General features: G+C 42.0%; 1 protein-coding gene across 1 annotated transcript in view; it reads right to left on the bottom strand.

Moving 5' to 3' along the window:
- The window catches only part of ATP6V0A1 (ATPase H+ transporting V0 subunit a1), a 94965-nt gene that overhangs the window by 63236 nt on the left and 11151 nt on the right, over positions 1–20578 (bottom strand). The window lies entirely within an intron of this gene.

The following is a 20578-nucleotide window of genomic DNA, read 5'->3' as shown; positions in this document are numbered from 1 at the left end:
GAGTCGCGGGGGCGCAGGCAAGACCCTGGGTGCTGACGCCATCTTATTCCCGCGGCTGTTGTCTCCAGCCCGGTGGGACCGGGGTGTCTGACGGGCTGCTGGTGCCGGTGCTTGAGGACCTCAGCCCGTATTCCCTTCATAATCCCTTCTCCCTAACACCCTCGAGGCTGGGCTGTCTGCTTGCTTTCTTTTCATATCCAAAAAATTAATTCACAACTTTTCCACGAGGAAAGTAACATCAAGGAAGGGGAGACGTTATGAAATGACCTGAAAGCTGGAGAGCTTATTAAAAGCGCTTACAGTCCAGTCTCCTCTACATTACACACGCACCCTTTTCCCTTATTTTACAGAACATTTAAGCCCCAGAGTGAGCAACGCCTAAGATCCGTAGTAGAGCCTCGAACAGGGAGGGGCTCGTTCACTTAAGTATGGAAAAGCCCTTTTTAGAAAGGTACTTGGTTAAGTCCCTCTGGCAAGGGTTCAGGGTCTATTTTTCTCCAATTAGTGGGAAAATCCCCATAAGACCCTATGTTGTGACAGTAAATTTTTATCTTGTTGGGTGGATTCCTGCAGGTCCCTTTGACCATGTAAGGGTTTTCTATTGCTCAAAAATTTTAAAAGAATAACAAGTTTTTTAAAACGCAAAAGTGGGGCACCTGGGCGGCTAACTCGATTAAGCATCTGCCTTCAGCTAGGATCTTGAGCCCAGGGCCCGGGGATAGAGCCCCATGTTGGGCTCCCTGCTCAGCAGGTAGCCTGCTTCTCCCTCTGCCTCTGTCCCTTCCCCTGTTTGTGTGCTCTCTCTCTCAAATAAAATCTTAAAAAAAAAAAAAAAAAAAAAACCCAAACACTGCAAAAGTGATGCTGATGTGGGAAACAAAGGCAAAAGAAAATTAAATTTCCTTACTATCTACAGCCCACTGACAAGTCCCTGAGACAGACAGAGTGACATTCCTTTAGGAACTCGGCTGCCTCGATGTTAATACCTTGCTAAGGGCAAAAGGCAATCTTAGCCCGACCCCCAGGATCCTGTAAGTCTACCTTAACATATAAAAATTCCTTTGGAAACCTCCTTTATCTCTACCCCCCGAGATACTTGTTGGCAATGCATCCCCCAAGCATATGACCCACCGATATACATCTGAAGGGTCTCATGACTAAGGCTTTATTAGACAGTACTAAATGACCCTTTCCTAACAATAACTAGCCCCCTCAAGGTCCTGGAAACGTCCTTCCAAATTCCTTAAAGACTTAACGCTATCTCTAACCCCCAACTTGAAAGTAAATAATGGGCCGTTCCTCATGACCCAGTGCAGCTCTTTCTGCCCACGGGTTCCTGTTCCGTGCTTTCATAAAACTGCCTTTTTGCACCAAAGACGCCTCAAGAATTCTTTCTTGAGCATCAGCTCCAAACACTAACATTTCCTACATCAGTGCTACTATTTATAAAAACGCCTTTCTCAAATACTGGTATCAACTTCCTAAGGAGGTGTAAGGATCCCAAATCATTTGTAGTACCCAGAGCTGTGTCAAGAAAAACTCGGAAAACCGGATTTTCAGGCTCTCTGGGTGGTGGAACCCTATTGAGATTCAAGGGTAATGAGGGAGATACTTCAGATAAAAACTTGACGCTGATAATTTTGTCTACCTGGCAGAAAACATCATCAATGCTGCTTTACCAGTGTAAACGAAATAATGAAGGCAAAAATGGACGTTTTATTTAAATTTTCTATCTCCTATTGTGAGTGAAGATATAATTTGATTCCATTATGATTTAGTTGAGAAGCAGCACCTTGGAGAGGCTCAAATCCTCCCCTTTCCTGTGATCTTCAATGTCCCATAGCTGTCTGAATCTTCCTGGCAGGACAGATAGAGACCCACACTTGAAAGCCTGCCAAGTTTTAGAAAACTATTACACAATGATGTCATTTCCTTCCTCTGAGATTTAAAAAACAAAACAAAACAAAAACTCTTTTAAACCTGAGTCAACTTGCTAACCACACATTTTTTGCACTCCACCTTTAAGACAGTGTTTCATCTGGACTTACCTCAATCCCCTTGAACTCTCTTTTTTCATGGTTTCCTTTAAAGTATGTCCTCTCAAGAGTTCCTTTTCTGGCTCCTTTCATCTCCTGCCATCAGTCTTTCTCCAGTGTTCCACTCCCTCCATGCTCTCTTCCTTGGCAGTCCTCCTTCTTGTTGTGTGTAAATGTCTATGTGTGGGACTCACACCGATTTTTCCATCCATCTCCCTTCTCCAAGGCTTCCAGATGGAATTTCAGACAACCTGAATAATGCCATTCAGGCAACAAATGCTTGCTGAGGGCCTAACATGTGGCAAACATGGTGCTAGCTGCTGGGGATAGGAAAAATGAAATAGACACACTTCCTATCTTAGAGGAGCTCACAGTTCAGTGAGAAATAAAGTTCCAATAATTATAAGAGAGAGAGATTCATACTATGTGACAGGCATTTTTCTAAGTGCTCTATAAATATGAATTCATTTAATTCTCATAACAATACTAGGAGGCAGATACTAGTATTATTCCCATTTCATAGGTGATATGGTGTGGGGCACCTCACTGGCTCAGTCAGTAGAGCATGCAACTCGTAATCTCAGAGTCGTGAGTTCAAGCCCCACGTTGGGTGTAGAGATTACTTAAATAAATAAATATTGGCACAATAATTTGCCCAAGGTTGCTTAGCTAGTAAATGGCAGAGCAGGATTCAAACCCAGGCAGGTTGGCCCCATTTCCTGGGCTCTTAAGTACTGCACTGCTTCTCAGAGTTCTGTTGTTCCTCTGTTGCACTGTCTACAGAGTGCTGTCTATGAGTCTAATCTGAGTTCAAGTCTTGATCTGCCATTTAATATCGATAACCTTAGGACTCTCTAAGCCCCAGTTTCCTCCTCTATAAAATGGGGTTAATAATGATACTTACCTCATATGGTTATTGTGAGGAATAAAAGGAACTTAGTACATGGTTGGCACTCAGTCTGCATTCAAAAACTGCTAATTATCATCATCATCATCATTACTGTTGCTGTTGATACACAAAATACTGTATAATGGACCTGAGAATCTCAGAAAAGTTTACATTGAGGAGGTGATATGAGAGCAGAGGTTTTTTTTTTTTTTTTTAAAGATTGTACTTATTTGAGGGGCGCCTGGGTGGCTCACTTGGTTAAGCGTCTGCCTTCAGCTCCAGGTCGTAATCCCAGGATCCTGGAGTCCCCAAGTTGGACTCTCTGCTCAGCGGGGAGCCTGCTTCTCACTCTCCACCCAGCTCATGCTCTCTCTCTAGATATCTCTCTCTCTCAAATAAATAAAATCTAAAGGATTTTATTTATTTGAGAGAGAGAGCACAAGTAGGGGGAGGGGCAAAGGGAGGAGCAGCAGACTCCCCATGAGCAGGGAGCCCAACTTGGGGCTCAATCCCAGGACCCCCAAGACCATGACCGATCCCAGGACCCCGAGACCATGACCAGAACCGAAGGCACACACTTAACCAACTGAGCCACCCAGGCGCCTGAGAGCAGAGTTTTGAAGGATTATGCTCTCACTGAATAAAAACTGGCCCTTCCTCTCAGATCATTAATCCTGCTAAGGGCATATTGTTTTCCTGGTTACCCAGGTTCCAAGCTTAAGCCATCTCTAATTCCATTATTTCTCTGTCTCTCCACACTTAGTCAGTTGCCATGTCATGTTAATTGTGTGTCCTACATTTATTTCTTGCCTCTACCCACTTATCCCTTTTATTTTCATTGCCAATAACCTATACAGGTCCATTAGGCTCTCTCAGATACTGAAGCAAGAACCAATAGGAAGCAGCATGGGGTAGTGTAGTAGACCATAGTAGACCGCCGTAGTTATACCATCCTGAACTAGGCTTTAATCTCAGTTCCTCCATTTATTCCACCTAATATTAAATGTAAGAGAAATCTCAGCTCTAACAATTACAAGGTATCTGAACTTGAGCAAGTTGTTTCACTTTCTTGAGCTTAATTTTCCTCATTGAGACTTTCATGCACTTGTCTCCATCTCCTTTAGAAAACACAGTACTGGGGCCCCTGGTGGTGCAGTTGGTTGAGCTACTGACTCTTGGTTTTGGTTCAGGTCCTGATCTCAAGGTCATGAGACTGACCCCTGTGTTGGGCTCTGAGCTCAGTGAGGAGTCAGCTAAAGTTTCTCTCTCCCTCTTCCCCTGCACCTCACCATGCTCACTCACTCTCGCTCTCAAATAAATAAATAAATCTTAAAAAAAAAAAAAAAGAAAGAAAGAAAGAGGGGCGCCTGGGTGGCTCAGTCGTTAGGTGTCTGCCTTCAGCTCAGGTCATGATCCCAGGGTCCTGGGATTGAGCCCCGCATCGGGCTCCCTGCTCCGCGGGAGGCCTGCTTCTCCCTCTCCCACTCCCCCTGCTTGTGTTCCCTCTCTCGCTGTGTCTCTCTCTGTCAAATAAATAAATAAAATCTTTAAAAAAAAGAAAGCACAGTACTTTCTACCTGACTTTTTTTCTCTATCACCAAACTATAAATTCCTTTTGGGCCTACTCACTCAATAGTAAGTACTGGGGCACCTGGGTGGTTCGGTTGTTGAGCGTCTGCCTTCAGCTCGGGTCATGATCCCAGGGTCCTGGGATCGAGCCCCACCATCGGGCTCCCTGCTCAGCGGGGAGCCTGCTTCTCCCTCTCCCACTCCCCCTGCTTGTGTTCCCTCTCTCATTGTGTCTCTCTGTCAAATAAATAAATAAAATCTAAAAAAAAAAAAGTAAGTACTATGTCTTGAATGAATAAGTGAATGGATGGATGATCCTGAAAGAAATGGGAGCCTCCTAATAGAAATCTACTATCAACAAAAGAACACAGGTAACAGACAAAAAGGAATATGATCACACCCTGCCTCTTTTCTTTATCCCCTTTATTTTATGGGCTTCATGATCTGGGAGAAGAGCTTGTGGAAGATTCTTTTATTTTTTAATTTTTTTTAATGTTTAAAGTTTTTATTTAAATTCTAACATACAGTGTAATATTAGTGTCAGTGACAGATTCTTCTATTTTTGTAACAGAGAGAGACAGCTGGGAAAGGTTCAGAGCAGAAGCTAAAAATCAGAAAATGTGTCTGGAGTCAGTGCCAACTTTGTAGGATCATCAAGTTTAGCACAATAGTGCTGATGTTTGTATTCCATTTACAGTTCTCAAAGTTTTTCTACATCAAAGCATATCTATGAGGAAAACACTCCTTAAATTCCATGATGAAGAATACTTTTGTAATTTATTTAATTTAAAAATTTTTTTAGCCAGTGAAAATTACTAGTATTTAAAATATATTTTAATAAGAACACTTTTTCAATATCTTTTTTTCTAGAGGTTTTATTTATTTATTTTTTACTTTATTTATTTATTTGACAGACACAGCGAGAGCAGGAACACAAGCAGGGGGAGTGGAAGAGGGAGAAGCAGGCTTCCTGCTGAGCTGGGAGCCCGATGTGGGACTCGATTCCAGGACCCTGGGATCATGACCTGAGCCGAAGGCAGACGCTTGACTGACTGAGCCACCCAGGCGTCCCACTTTCTTTTATCTTTAAATAAAAATGATTTACATTTTTAATATGAAACTGCTCTGCAATTAGGACTTAACTGCTTCCTGATCTACCGATTCCCCAGTGCTTCTGAGGCACCTGTTAGACAGGTCCTCCTCTGCTGGAGGTCCTTGTGACAACTTCAGGGGCCTGACTGAACCACTTTCAGTTTTGCATTCACTGAAGGGATATTCTTATGACCTTGAGGAATATGTGCTTTTTCTAATCCAAGCATCTTTTTTTTTTTAAGATTTTATTTATTTGTCAGAGAGATCAAGTATAAAATGCTGTTAATCACATAGACCTGGAAGATGGGAGCAGTTCTATAGGAGGCTTAGCAGGTAATGCAGTTCTGGGTATCTAAACTAAGCTATTCCTTAGCATTTGGGAAAATGTTTCAACAAAAATTAGTTCTTCACATCCAAGACAAAGCAGACAACAGAGGTGGTGGTCTAACAGAGTCTCAAAAAGTTACAAGAATTGTCACTATAGCAGAATGATTAAAATGAACGTTTTTCCGGGCACCTGGGTGGCTCAGATGGTTAAGCGTCTGCCTTCGGCTCAGGTCATGATCCCAGGGTCCTGGGATCGAGTCCCACATCGGGCTCCCTGCTCCTTGGGAGCCTGCTTCTCCCTCTGCTTCTCTCTCTCTCTCTCTCCCTCTCTCTCTCTCCTTCTGTCTCTCATGAATAAATAAATAAAATCTTAAAAAAAATAAATAAACGTTTTTCCTTTTTTCCCTCAATTTTTTCCAACTGTTCACCTGCAAGTAGTTGGGAGCAAACAGTAAAATTGTGATTTAACATTTACTTTTGCTTGTCTGCATTCTTTGAGATGACAGTCGCTCGGTTTAATGATGGTTTGCATCTAGTCAAATAATTTTTTTGTTTTTCCCTTCTATTTAAAAATGAACTCTAGTTCTTAAACTGTTCTACCAAGGAACTGATTTTATTTATTTATCTATTTTAAGTAAGCTCTACGCCCAATGTGGGGCTTGAAATCACAGCCCTAGATCAAGAGTCCTGTGTTCCACTGACTGAGACAGTCAGGCGCCCCAGGAACTGATTTTAGTGTTGGATGAGAGAATTCCCCTGCCACAACCTTTAAGTGACTTATAATCACCTTTGATCATCATTCTTCTTTTAAAGATATTATTTATTTATTTGTCAGAGAGAGAGAACAAGCAAGCGAGAGAGCACAAGCAGGGGGAGCGGCAGGCAGGCGGAGAAGCAGGCTCCCCACCGAGCAGGGAGGCCAATGGGGACCAGATCCCAGGACTTTGAGATCATGACTGAGCCCCCCAGTAATCCCTTGACCATCATTCTTGAAATGCTGATTAACAGTGTGTTTCCATAGAAGTAATCCCTTTTCATCCTGAGTTCTCCAAAGTAACACTCTGCTTTTATTTGCAAAGCCTGTCAATGTTTAAAATAAAAGCGTTTGGGTAAAAAGTAAAAATCTCTTCATCATAGATTTTGAGGCTTCCTTTGAAGTTCAAAGAATGTCAGCTTCCTTTAGCTCTGCTAGTAGTTACATCCACAGGGAGATATGAATGAGGCTAAGGCATGTGACATTTTCTGTAACCCTCAAGACTCTTGTGACCAACACGTGAGGCAAGGAACCTCTTAACTTGTGGAAGTTAACAATGTCATGGAAAAAAGGTTCTTAATGAAATGAAATTTACAGAGGAAGACAAATACCATATGATTTCACCAAATGTGGAATGTAAAAAACAAAGCAAACAAGCAAATGATCAAAAGCAGAACCGTAAATACAAAGAACAAACTGATGGTTGCTAGAGAGGAAGGGGGTGGGAGCAAGGGGCGAAATGAGTGAAGGGGATCAGGAGACAGAGGCTTCCAGTTATAGAGTAAATGAGTCACGAGGATAGAAGGTACAGCTTGGGAATATAGTCAATGGTATTGTAATAGCATTTTATGGTGACAGATGGTAGCTACAATTTTGCATAGCATAGCATAACATGTAGTTGTTGAATCACTACATTATACACCTGAAACTAATGCAACATTGTGTCAACTATTCCTCAATTTAAAAAATTTTTTAATTTAGAGGGGCACCTGGGTGGCTCAGTTGTTAAGCGTCTGCCTTCGGCTCAGGTCATGATCCCAGGGTCCTGGGATCGAGCCCCACATCGGGCTCCCTGCTCCGCGGGAAGCCTGCTTCTCCCTCTCCCACTCCCTCTGCTTGTGTTCCCTCTCTCGCTATGTCTCTTTCTATCATATAAATAAATAAAATCTTAAAAAAAATAAAAAAATTTTAATTTAGAAAACTTGAGATGGGAAGAAGGGAAAAGGACTGACATAGGTCAGAGAAGACTCTCTGTGACATCAGCCCTGAAATATTTGCCAGAGAAACAAAAAACTTGGTCAAGGAGATTTCTAAAGTAGAGAATCTGGCAAGTGTTTCTTCTGTATTGGGTTTCTAGTGACTTGGAAAAAGAAGGTGAGACCTGGAATGAAGAAATACATTGGAAAATTCCAGTAGAAAGGATCTGGTTGAGTCAATGGTCAAGGGATGTATTTAATTTGAACCGTTGTATTGCCCACCATAGTGCCTGACATTCACAATATACTTAATAAATTTTTCTTAAGTAAACTCTACACCCAACATGGAGCTCCAACTCAGTGACCCCAAGATCAAGAGATCGAGTTGCATGCTCTACTGACAGAGCCAGACAAGCACCCCTACTTAATAAATATTTTTGAAAGAGGGGCGCCTGGTTAGCTCAGTCAGTTAAGCACCCACCTCTTAGTTTTGGCTCAGGTCATGATCTCAGGGTCTTGAGATCCAGCCCCAGGTGGAGCTCTGTGCTCAGTGGGGAGTCTGCTTTCACCTCTCCCTCTCCCTCTGACCCTTCCTTTACCCCACCCCCAAATCACATGCACACGCTCTCTCTCTCTCTCTCTCAAATAATCTTTAAAAAAATAATTATTTTTGAAAGAAAACTAAAACTGGAAATGTAGTTTTTTGTTTTGGGTTTTTTTTTTTGAAATTTAGTTTCTTGTGACAAACTGATGTGGATTTTTTTGTTTTTGTGATCACGTTCTTATTTAAGGCTCGATGGAGATTGCTATGCTTTACAGTTGAGTTGTTTTGTTTTATAAAGCAGGGTTTAACTGGGCTTGTGTGGTATTTTAAAGGAGTGAGTTGTGGGAAAGGGAGCCTGCAGGATATTTTTAGGGAGAATGTACAGGGCATGGTCTTCAAGAAGAAAAATTTTCTTAGGAGGAGAAAGATACCCAAAGTGAACCTTCAGGTGGATACTGCCTTGAGCCCTTTTGTCATTACAAGTTCCTTTCTGCTTGGAGGTTTAGAGATTCTGAATACAGGCGAACAATTATTTCTATTAAAGAAATATGCTTTGGATGGCGCACCTGGGTGGCTCAGTCAGTTAAGCCTCTGCTTTTGGCTCAGGTCATGATCCTGGGGTCCTGGGATCAAGCCCCGAGTTGGCTCCCTGTCAGCCGGGTAGTCTGCTTTTCCCTCTGCCTCTGCCCCTCCCCCTTGCTAGTGCTCTGTCTCTCCCCCCTCCCCCGCAAATAAATAAATAAAATCACACACACACACACACACACACACACACACACACACACACACACACACACACACACATTGGTGGGGCGTTTAGGTGGCTCAGTCAGTTAAGCAGCCGGGTCTTGATTTTGGCTCAGGTCATGATCTCAGGGTCCTGGGTTTGACTGAGCTCAGCATCTGGCTCTGAGCTCAGTGGGGAGTCCACTTGAGGATTCTTTCTCTTTCCCTCTCCCTCTGCCCCCTTCTGTGCATGCACGCACACATGCGCACTTACACTCTTTCTCAAATCTAAAAAAAAAAAAAATACATACACACACATACCTTGGGACTTAAAATTTTCTGGCAATATGTATAGCTATTGACAACAAGAGATTTGAGTAAACCCTGTGGGGTAAGTGGATTTTACTTTATTATCTTATTATTATCCTTTTTAGTCTCTACACCCAGTGTGGGGCTCAAACTCACCACCCTGAGATCAAGAGTCACATGTTCTACCAACTAAGCCAGTTAGGGGCCCCAGAGTAAGTGTATATCAGAGCTTTCCAGTCTTTAAAGGTTTGGTAGAATTCTTCACTAAAACCATTTGGACCTGGAGATTTCCTTCTTTAATTAAATTATATTATATGCATTTTTTAAAGATTTTATTTATTTATTTGAGAGAGAGAGAATGAGAGATAGAGAGCAGGAGAGGGAGGAGGGTCAGAGGGAGAAGCAGACTCCCTGCCGAGCAGGGAGCCCGATGCGGGACTCGATCCTGGGACTCCAGGATCATGACCTGAGCCGAAGGCAGTCGCTTAACCAACTGAGCCACCCAGGCACCCAATTAAATTATATTTTAAATTATAAATTAAATTTCTTTAACAGTTATAGAGCTATCCAGACTATCTATTTCATATTGGGTGAGTTGTGGTAGTTTGTGCTTTTCGAGAAATTGGAATACAGAATGTTTACTTCATCTCCAAATACCACCCTACAAAAATACTTATGGATGACAAAGAGGAAAAGAATAACTTTAGACAGGAAAAGTCTTCCAGACACCACCTTCACCACTGATCAAGGTTAACATCTCTAGCAATGGGCAAATCAAAACTATGTACCACCTGATAGGATATAATGACAAGAACACAGCATCCCTTTAGTGCTATTCCTAACAAAGATAAATACCCTAAATCCTATCATGAGGAGACATCAGACAAGTCCAAATCAAGCAACATTATACATAATAAATGTCCGGTAATCTTCAAAAAGATCAAAGTTATGAAAGAAAAGGAAAGAACAAGGAACTATGCCCCTAAATGAAGGAGACTAATGAGATGTGCAACTAAATTCAAAGTGTGATCACAGATTGGGTCGTTGAGCTATAAAGAACGTTATTGGGACAAATGATGAAATCTCATAGGCTGCTGAAAACCAGATGGTGATATGTATCAATGTTAATTTCCTGATTTTGATGGTTGTACTCTGGTTACGTATCAGAATGTCCTCATTTGTAGAAAATACATACTAAAGGATTTGGGTGATAAGACAAGCTGTCAACTTATTCTCAAATGGTTCAGAAAAAAATAATCTTTTTGTACTTAAAAAAAAGCTTTTCTGTAAATTTTAAATAATTTAAAAATTTTGTAAATGAAACTTTTTTCCAGATAGCCTTTTCTCATTTTGATCACTCTATTATTCTAGAGCTCCTAAACAATGATGGATATATTTGACATACATTTATATTAGATATCATCTACCTATTTGGGAATCTTTCTACATTTCTTTCTAATCTAATCTTTCTAATTTATTTCCTCAATGAGATTATTAAACCCTCAAAAGAAATATATTATGCTTCTATTTCCTTTGTATTTCCTTATAGTACCAAATAGCTACTCTTCATAACCACTTGAAAACACGAAAGGTTTTGGAACATGAATTATCTGAATAGTTTAATTGCTTCTTTCATTTTAAGCCCATTGAAAAACTTTAAATCATCTCTCTTAAGTCATACGATGGATCCAGGAACCAAGTCTGTGCTTATTGGTCTTTCACACCAATCACTGGCCTCTGGGATTCATAGAAATATGTGTCTTGGTGGAAAAATGAGTCACTCCACCAATGCGCAGCTGGACTCTCACACCCAGACAACAAAGAAAATGTGGAAATCTGAGCGAAGCACAAGGAATCTATGTCTGAACAAGAGTTCACATTCTTCCTGTTCTGTTACATTATGAAATGGAAACATGGTTTCCTGGGAAAAAGGCCAGATTTCACAAATTAAATGGTTTTGCTTAAATGTGCACAACTGCTAAACACTTAAACTGTGCTTATTGAGAGTGTCTTGTTTTAAAGATCTGATCTTGATTCCAACTGGAAAGTTGAAAGGGGGGAGTGGAGGTCTTCTTGTGTGAATGGAATGGGTTTAACAGAAAGTTGTCTTGAATACTACCAGTTCTTGAATGGTTCAAGTGCATGAAAGGGAAAAAAGGTTATGCACATTTCTTGCCACTAATGGTATGTTGACCATTCTGACATGTCCCTTTACATATATGAACAGGTTTCATCCTCCAAAGAACCTTAGTATTTTTTATTACGGGAAAGTTCAACTGTAGACAAAAATAGAATAATACAAGGAATCCCTATGTACCTATCGCCTTGCTTGAACAAAGATTAACACATGGCCAATCTTCTTTCATCTATATCCCCGTCCACTTCCCTCAGGACTATTTTGAATCATATCCTAGATGTGGTATCATTTCATCTGTAAATTCTTCAGTATGTATCTCTTAAATATAAGGATTATTTATTTATTTATTTTAAAGTGATCTCTATACGCAATGTGGGGCTCAACCCCCAAAACTGAGTCGCATGCTCCACCCACTGAGCCAGCCAGGCCTCCCCAAGGATTATTTTTGAAATATAACCACAATGCCACTATCATACTTTAGAAATTAATAATAATTCCCCGATGTCAAAGATCTAATCAGTATTCAAATTCCCCTGATTGTCTCATAAACCATTTTTTGCTAACAATTTGTTCTAATCAGGACCATACATTGTAATTGGTTGACTTTTTTTCTTTTTTAAGTAAACTTTTTTTTTAAAGATTTTATTTATTTATTTTTGTAAGAGAGAGAGAAATAGAGTGAGCACAAGCAGGAGGGAAGGGAGGGGCAGAGGGAGAAGCAGACTCCCCACTGAGCAGGGAACCTAATAAGGAATTCAATCCCAGGACCCTGGGATCATGACCTGAGCCAAAGGCAGATGCTTAACCAATTGAGGCACCCAGGTGCCCTTAAGTAAGCTCTTTGTCCAATGTGGGGCTTGAACTCATGACCCTGAGATCAAGAGTCACATGTTCTACCAACTGAGCCAGCCAAACACCCCTCTTCTTCTCTTTTTTTTTTTTTTTTTAAGATTTTGAGAGAGAGAGAGACAGACAGACAGAAGGAGTGCAGGCAGGGGGGTGGGCAGAGGGAGAGGGAGACAGAGAGAATCTCAAGCAGATTCCCTGCTAAGCACAGAGCCCTATGTGGGGCTTGATCTCACAATCCTGAGATCCTGACCCCAGTCAAAACCAAGAGTCAACCACTTAACCAACTGAGCCACCAGGCGCCCCTTCGTTTCCTTCCCCCTTCATCATCATCTCTTCCTCTCCCCTGCACCTTTGCAATTTGCTTATTGGAGAAACTGAGTTGTTTGTCTTGTAGAGTTTCCTACCTCTGAATTTCACTGATTGCGTTCCTACAGTGTTGCTTAATGTATTTCCTGACCCTCAGGTTTCCTGTCAACTGGTAGTTAGATCCAGATGCTTGATCAGGTTCAAGTTTGATTGTTTTTTGTTTGTTTTTTGTCAAGAATACTTCATGGGTGTTGGTGTGTACTTCCTATCACACCCTAGACACATAATATCAATCCTCTCTTTTCGTGATGTTAAGATTAATGAGTAGGTTTAGGTGTTGTTAGTCTGATATAACAATTATAGAGTTCCCCATTAGTTTCCACCTCAGAGTTTTAGGAGACATTAATGATCATTATCTTCATCGTTATTTTACCAGAGGTTACAAAATGGTGACATTCTAACTATCATTCTACCTTCATTTATGAGCTGAAATTATTCTATAAATAAGTTTTTTTTAAAGATTTTATTTATTTATTTGACAGAGAGAGACACAGCGAGAGAGGGAACACAAGTAGGGGGAGTGGGAGAAGGAGAAGCAGGCTTCCCGCGGAGTAGGGAGCCCAATGCGGTGACTCGATCCCAGGACACTGGGATCATGACCTGAGCCGAAGGCAGACACTTGACTGAGCCACCCAGGAGCCCTTCTTCTTTTTTTTTTTTTAAGTAAGCTCTACACCCTGGATGCCTGGGTGGCTCAGTCGGTTAAAGTCAAGAACGCAAGACCCCAACAGCAAGAGTTACATGCTCTACCAACAGAGCCAGCCAGGCACCCCTCAGAGGTTTCCCTCACCAAGTATTTGGTTACCTAGAGGTACAATTCAGAGGTAGGATAAATGCTTATTTCTCTTTATTTCCAGTTTTTAGAATAATTACTTCGTTCTCTAGTGGTGTCCAAAGGTGATTCCCAAAGAGTTTTTTTGTTTAGCATCATTATGATGTTCATCATTATGAACTCATGAATTTAAACATATTTGATGTGTATTACCTGAAATCAAACAACTGGAAAAGTAAATTAACAATGTCTGTCTTCCTTTTTTTTAGAGGGGGGGGCAGAGGGAGGAGAGAGTCCACACCCAGCTCGAAGCCTGACGTGAGGCTCCATCTCACAACCCTGAGATCATGACCTGAGCTGAAATCAAGAGTCTGATGCTTAACTGACTGAGCCACCCAGGTGCCCCAATTAATTATGTTTTTTTTATGCATACTTTGCTACTTATATAAAGGAAGAGATCAATTATAAATAAATAAACCGTCAGGAATTTCTTCTGCTTTTTTTAAAAAGATTTTATTTATTCATTTGACAGAGAGAGAGAGAGAGAGCGAGAGAGCGCGCGTGTGCACAAGCAGGGGAAGCAGTGGAGGGAGAGGGAGAAGCAGACTCCCCGCTGAGCAGGGAGCCCGATGCGAGGCTTGATCCCAGGACCCTGAGATCAGGACCCGAGCTGCAGGCAGTCGATTAACCGACTGAGCCACCCTGGCATCCCAGGAATTTCTTCTTAAAAGCATTTTCCAGGAACTAGCATAAGATTAGCACATATTTAATCTAATCTTCTATAGTTTCTACATCTGTGCTACTAAGACTCCTTAGACTCTGCCTTGTCCCTTCTTCTCTACATGTAACCAATCACTAAGCCTTACTGATTTTCTCTCCTATAGAACTACCATCAGATCTCTTCCTTCTGTGTACACTGAACTCTTTGGTTCAGATAGTCATGTTCTCTTGCTGAGACTACTGCAATATTGTAGTAGCCTCCTGATATTCTCCCTACTTCTGGTCTCAGCCCTTTCCAAACTATTATTTACATTTCCTTAAATCAATTTTTTGTATTTCTTTTTAATTTTTTAAAGTAATCTCCACACCCAATGTGGGACTCAAACTCAAGACCCTGAGACCAAGAGCTGCATGCTATACTGACTGAACCAGCCAGGGACCCATCAGTTTTCTTTCTAAAATGAAAATCAGGGACGCCCGGTGGGCTTAGTCGGTGAATGTCTGCCTTTGGCTCAGGTCATGATCCCAGGGTCCTGGGATTGAGCCCCACATCAGGCTCCCTGCTCAGTGGGAAGACTGCTTCTCCCTCTCCCACTCCCCCGGCTTGTGTTCCCTCTCTCGCTGTGTCATGACAAGCCCCGCATTGGGCTGCTGCTCAGCCGGGAGTCAGCTCCTGCCTCTTCCTCTGCCTCCCCCTCATACTCTCTCTCAAATAAATAAAATCTTAAAAAAATAAGATGAAAATCAGCTCCTCTCCCTCTTTTGTTTTTTCCCCCCTTCTTGCTCTTTTGGTTAAAATTCTTAAACAGTGCCTTTAACCTCTAGGATAAAGGCCAGACCTAGTACCATGACTTCCAGGATGCTCTGTGATTGGGAAACTTTTTCCTGCCCAACCTCACTTTGACCTCTTTGCCTCTAAACATACAACACCTTATTTAATAGGTGTTCATTGGGAGGGGAATGATAAAAATGTTCTAAAACTAATTGTAGTTGCTAACTATGTGAATATATTAAAAAACATTAAATTGTACACTTTATTTTTGTAAGATTGTATTTATTTATTTATTTATTTAGCATGCAAGTAGGGTAAAGGGCAGAGGGAGAGAGAGAATCTCAAGCAAACTCTGCGCTGAGCTTGGAGCCCAACTCAGGGATCCTGAGATCATGACCTGAGCGGAAATGAAGAGTTGGACACTTAACTGATTAAGCTACCCAGGCACGCTGAATTGTACACTTTATTTATTTATTAAAATTTTATTTATTTTTAAGATTTATTTGACAGAGAGAGGAAGAAAGAGGGAGAGAGCACAAGCTGGGGGAGTAGTAGAGGGGGAGGGAGAAGCAGGCTCCCTGCTCTGCAGGGAGCCCAATGTGGGGCTTGATCCCAGGACCCCGAGATCAAAACCTGAGCTGAAGGCAGATGCTTAACTGACTGAGCCACCCAGGCGCCCCCCCAATTGTACACTTTAAATAGGTGAATTGTATGTGATGTGAATTATATCTCAATAAAGCTGGGTTTTTTGTTGTTGTCTTTTCTTTTTTTGAGCGGTTTAAAAAGGCGGGTGTTTAAAAAAGAAAATGAAAGGGAGAAAAAATAAGTTAGCAAATAGGACAGGAAAAATTAATACAACCTCACAAGGACAAAGAGGGAGCATCTCAAGGACAAATTGGTCAGCAGTGCCAAATGCTGTAGGGTTCAAATAAAATTAGAAAAGGAGAGATAATTGGTAGAATATGGATTTTATTAGTGACTTTTTTTTAAAGATTTTTTTTTTATTTGAGAGAGAGAGAGAGAGAGAGAGCACAAGCAGGGGGAGTGGGAGAGGGAGAAGTAGGCTCCCCGCCGAGCAGGGAGCCCAATGTGGGGCTCTATCGCAGGACGCTGGGGTCATGACCTGAGCCAAAGGCAGATGCTTAAGGGTCTGAGCCACCCAAGCGCCCAATTATTGACTTTTAAGTGCTCGATTAGTAGAGAGGAAGCCGTCTTTTTGGACAAAGGGCAGAAGTTTAAGAACTGAATTTGGTGTTAGGGATCTGTAGCAGCAGTTCTAGAAAACAGTGAAACTTGAGCACTAGAGAACAGACAGACCTAACCTTGAGGAGACAGGAAGGTAAAACCAATTAAGAGTGCAGTTTTTATTTGTGTGCTTTGTTTTTTTATTTCTAGGATAAGAGACCAGTGCATGTTGAAGGCAGAGAAGGAGGAGAGGTTTTAGGGCATTTCCATTCATTTATTTTCTTGATGTTTTATTTGTTAGTCTGCATCATTGCTTCTCTGAGACTAAAAACTCTCCCCCCACAGCAAATTTGCCGGGGCTTTGAATGGTTTCTAGCACTAAGCTATGCATAAAATAGCTCTTAATAAATAATTTCGACTGTTTTCTGGCTCAGGAAAGCTACCCTATATACTAATGTTCGAGGGAGAAGAAAAGAAGGAATTTTTGAGGGAGAGAAATGTAAAATATAATAGGCTTTTTTTTTTTATATGTCAGAGAGACAAGAATAGTGCCTATAAATCTGGGGAGAAAAACGCCATTGCCGTCTGTAGCAGCTGAAAGCCAGCTCTTGAGGACTGGTTTTCCATGTGGGATGGTTTCTTTGATGTGAAGACACATCATTCATCCCAAGTGTTTATTATTAACAAAACATACTACCTCCCTATGATCTCTCCCAGGATGGATCCAAAACTGGATAGAACATATTGCATGCTGTGCCCCTCACACCTTGCTGGATCTCCCTAATTATATACGCATAGGACCCATGGCAGAACCACGATAAGAGATGAACAATGCCTGGTTATCTCCCTCCCCAGCCCTGCACTTTCTCATCTCATGTTGTTGCTCCAGGGAGAGGGGGGAAGGGTATGCCCTTTCTCCTCCTTTATGCCTAGAGACTCTCCCCCTATGAACCTTTCCCCTCCCCCAGGAAGTAGTGGCAGTACTCCCTGAGCTGCTGGAGTATCTTCCACTTTGTACCAGAAACTATTTGTGTATCTGTCTCCCTTGCTACACTATGAGCTTCTCAACAGCAGGGACTGGTCTTTAACAATTCTCCTTGAAGGCCCCAGTCCAGTAGCTGGCTCATGTTAAGGAGTCACACTTCTTTTTTTTTTTTTTTTTTTTTTTATTTATTTATTGAGAGAGAGAGAGAGAATGGTAGAGAGCATGAGAGAGAGGAAGATCAGAGGGAGAAGCAGACTCCCTGCTGAGCAGGGAGCCCGATGTGGGACTCGATCCTGGGACTCCAGGATCATGACCTGAGCCGAAGGCAGTCGCTTAACCAACTGAGCCACCCAGGCGCCCAAGGAGTCACACTTCTTGAGCAAATGAATGGATACAGGAATATGACAGAGTTCTGTGAGGTTCCAACTGCTGACGTGGTTGTATCCCGGTGTTCTTTTTCTGGACCAAAGGGTTGTTTGTTTCTACCTCTCCATTCCTTTTACAGACTCTGCCTCAGCAGCTCAAAGTACACAATGGAACAGTGTGCCTTTTAGCAAATAGAGTGAGCAATGGAAAATGCCAAGCATCAAACCTGAATGCAAGCAATGGCATGCTGAATGTAATTCCAAATGGAGACCAACTGACTATTTTCATTGAAATGGAATGAAGCCTTCTGGTAAGGCTCTTATTGGGCTCCATTTCTGGTGATCAGGATTGATAAAGCTAATGCAACAAGGCTCAGCACGCCCCCTGTTGGATTTAACTGGCATTTAGTAAGAAGAAGAACAAGAGAGAAACTTGATGCAGTTTCTTAGACGTAGGTATGCAGGGGTAGGGCCCTTTCTGCAAAATTCTCTGTTAAGGAGGCATCAAATGAGTCAGAGATGTATTCACTGGACTATCCCTTGGTTATAATTTGACTCATCCACAAATACTGACATTCCTTTTCGAAGAATAGAAATATTTTCCTAATGTGAAAGCCAAAATGGCATGGACTTAATCCCTTTTAGCAAGCATGCAACCACAAAAAACAAATCAACCACTAAAACTCCTCTTCAGCATCTCCCCCACCCCCAATGATGTTTAAATCGTAATTTCTGAATCTCCACTGATAGAGAACTGGCTACATAAGTATAGTATATCCATACATTGGAAAACAAGTCAGCTCTATATGCAATGATATGGAACAATCTTCATGGTATATTATTAACTGAAAAAAAGCAAAGTGCTGAGCATATATATATACACATACATATATATATCTTCCACAAGAAAACAGTAACATTTTTTTAAAAATAGTAACAATTTGTGTCTTGGGAGAGAAAGTAATTGTGCCAACAAGTGTAGAAGGAAAAGTTCTTTTCACTCTACTTCTCTGTGTCCTGTTCACAATCTGTATCTTGTGGGTCACCTGTGAAAACAATCTAACCAATTTAAAAAAGTAAGAACCTGGGGCCCTGGGCTGGCTCAGTCCAAAGAGCACGCGACTCTTGATCTCGGGGTCGTGAGTTCAAATTCCACGTGGGGTGTAGAGATTACTTAAATAAGAACCTTATAAAGGGTTAGTAAGGTTCTCTACTGTCACTCTTCTTTTTTTCTAGAAGTCTTATCAATCCTCAATGGAAGCAACTTAAACTGCTATAGTACATTTTCTCTAATTTTTATTAAATGATTTTATTTTACTTAAGAGAGAGCGCACAAGCAGGGGGAGCAGCAGAGGGAGAGGGAGAAGCAGGCTCCCCTCTGAGCAGGGAACCCTATGCAGGACTTGATTCCAGGACCCCAGGATCATGACCTGAGCTGAAGGCAGCCACTTAACTGACTAAGCCATTCAGGCAACCCAGTACATTTTCTCTTAAATTCTAAAATAAATTGGTAATCTCTCAGTTCTAACAGATAGATATCTGCTAGTCATTGGGGCTATCCCAGACTGTCCCAGATACTGAGCTCTTCAGCATCTTTCTGGCTTGGTTCTCTGAATGGATTGTTGGGGCCTGGAGCCCCACTGAGCAGTTTTTCACTCTTCCTAATGATAATGCATGCCAGACTAAAGTGACCTTTTGCCAAGACCATCATCTGTCCAGCTGGGGAAACCCAAGCTTGGTTTCCTAACCAGGGAAAAGGTTTGTAGCTTTTCTGGGGGAAAGAGGGCTGGTGCCACCCCAGGGAACTCATAAGTCCAGTGCTGTGCTAGATAGCAAAACAGGGGAGCATGGGCAGCCTCTTTTTCTCTAGACTTCTGAGTCAAGGGTCCTCCTTGGTTCTGGTCCTTGATACCCATCACAGTTGAAAATATGTCTGTAGTTAATCCTCAGGCCTGCATACTCGAAACCATGTCTGCCTAACCTGTCTCAATGAAAGGTACAGTGCTAAGGTAGAAAGAGCCAGAGAACACTATAGGGACCTGATTTGAGCACCAAACCAAGGCTAACCTGGCAAGTCACTTGCCCTCTCTAGGCCCTCTTGTTACTGTGTGTCAAGTGAAGAGGTGGGATTTGATGATCTCTCTCATTGCCAAGGGTCAGTCTCTGGGATCAGAGAGGTAGATGCACTCCTAGGTCCCGCTCTGGGAAGTCACTGTAAGCTAGGCCTCTGGCAGGGGGGAAACACAGGAAAGGTAATTTTTTTTTTCTAAAGATTTTATTTATTTATCTGACAGAGAGACACAGCGAGAGAGGGAACACAAGCAGGGGGAGTGGGAGAGGGAGAAGCAGGCTTCCCGCTGAGCAGGGAGCCTGATGTGGGACTCGATCCGAGGACTCTGGGATCATGACCCCAGCCGAAGGCAGATGCTTAATGACTGAGCCACCCAGGAGCCCAGGAAAGGTAATTTTTAAAGAGCGGTAGAGATGGGCAAAAGGCTTTACTTCCTATTTTATTGTCCATCTTAGTCCTACTCTGTTAGTATAAATCTAGGAGGAAACTAGAGGAGCTTTGCAGCTCACCACCACTGTGATCTTAATCTAAGTTCTCCCTTCCCCCAACAACCCCTCAAACATTTGTTTTAAAGATCTTATTTTTAGGGGCACCTGGGTGGCTCAGTGGGTTAAATGTCTGCCTTTGGCTCAGGTCATGATCCCAGGGTCCTGGGATTGAGGCCCACATGGGGCTCTCTGCTCAGCGGGGAGCCTGCTTCTCCCTCTCCCTCTGCTGCTCCCCCTGCTTGTGCACTTGCTCACTGTCAAATAAATAAATAAAATCTTTTTTTAAAAAAGTTCATTTTTAAATCATTTCTACATCCAAGGTGGGTCTTGAACTCACAACCCCAAGATCAAGAGTCACATGCTCTACTGACTCAGCCAGCCCAGCACCTCAGAACCCTTCAAGCTTTTTAGAACAGTGATTAGTAA

Source organism: Zalophus californianus, chromosome 16 (assembly GCF_009762305.2).
Source record: "Zalophus californianus isolate mZalCal1 chromosome 16, mZalCal1.pri.v2, whole genome shotgun sequence".
Taxonomy (NCBI): Eukaryota; Metazoa; Chordata; class Mammalia; order Carnivora; family Otariidae; genus Zalophus; species Zalophus californianus.
The sequence above is the reverse complement of the archived record's forward strand: the minus strand, read 5'-3'. Positions and strand labels throughout refer to the sequence as shown.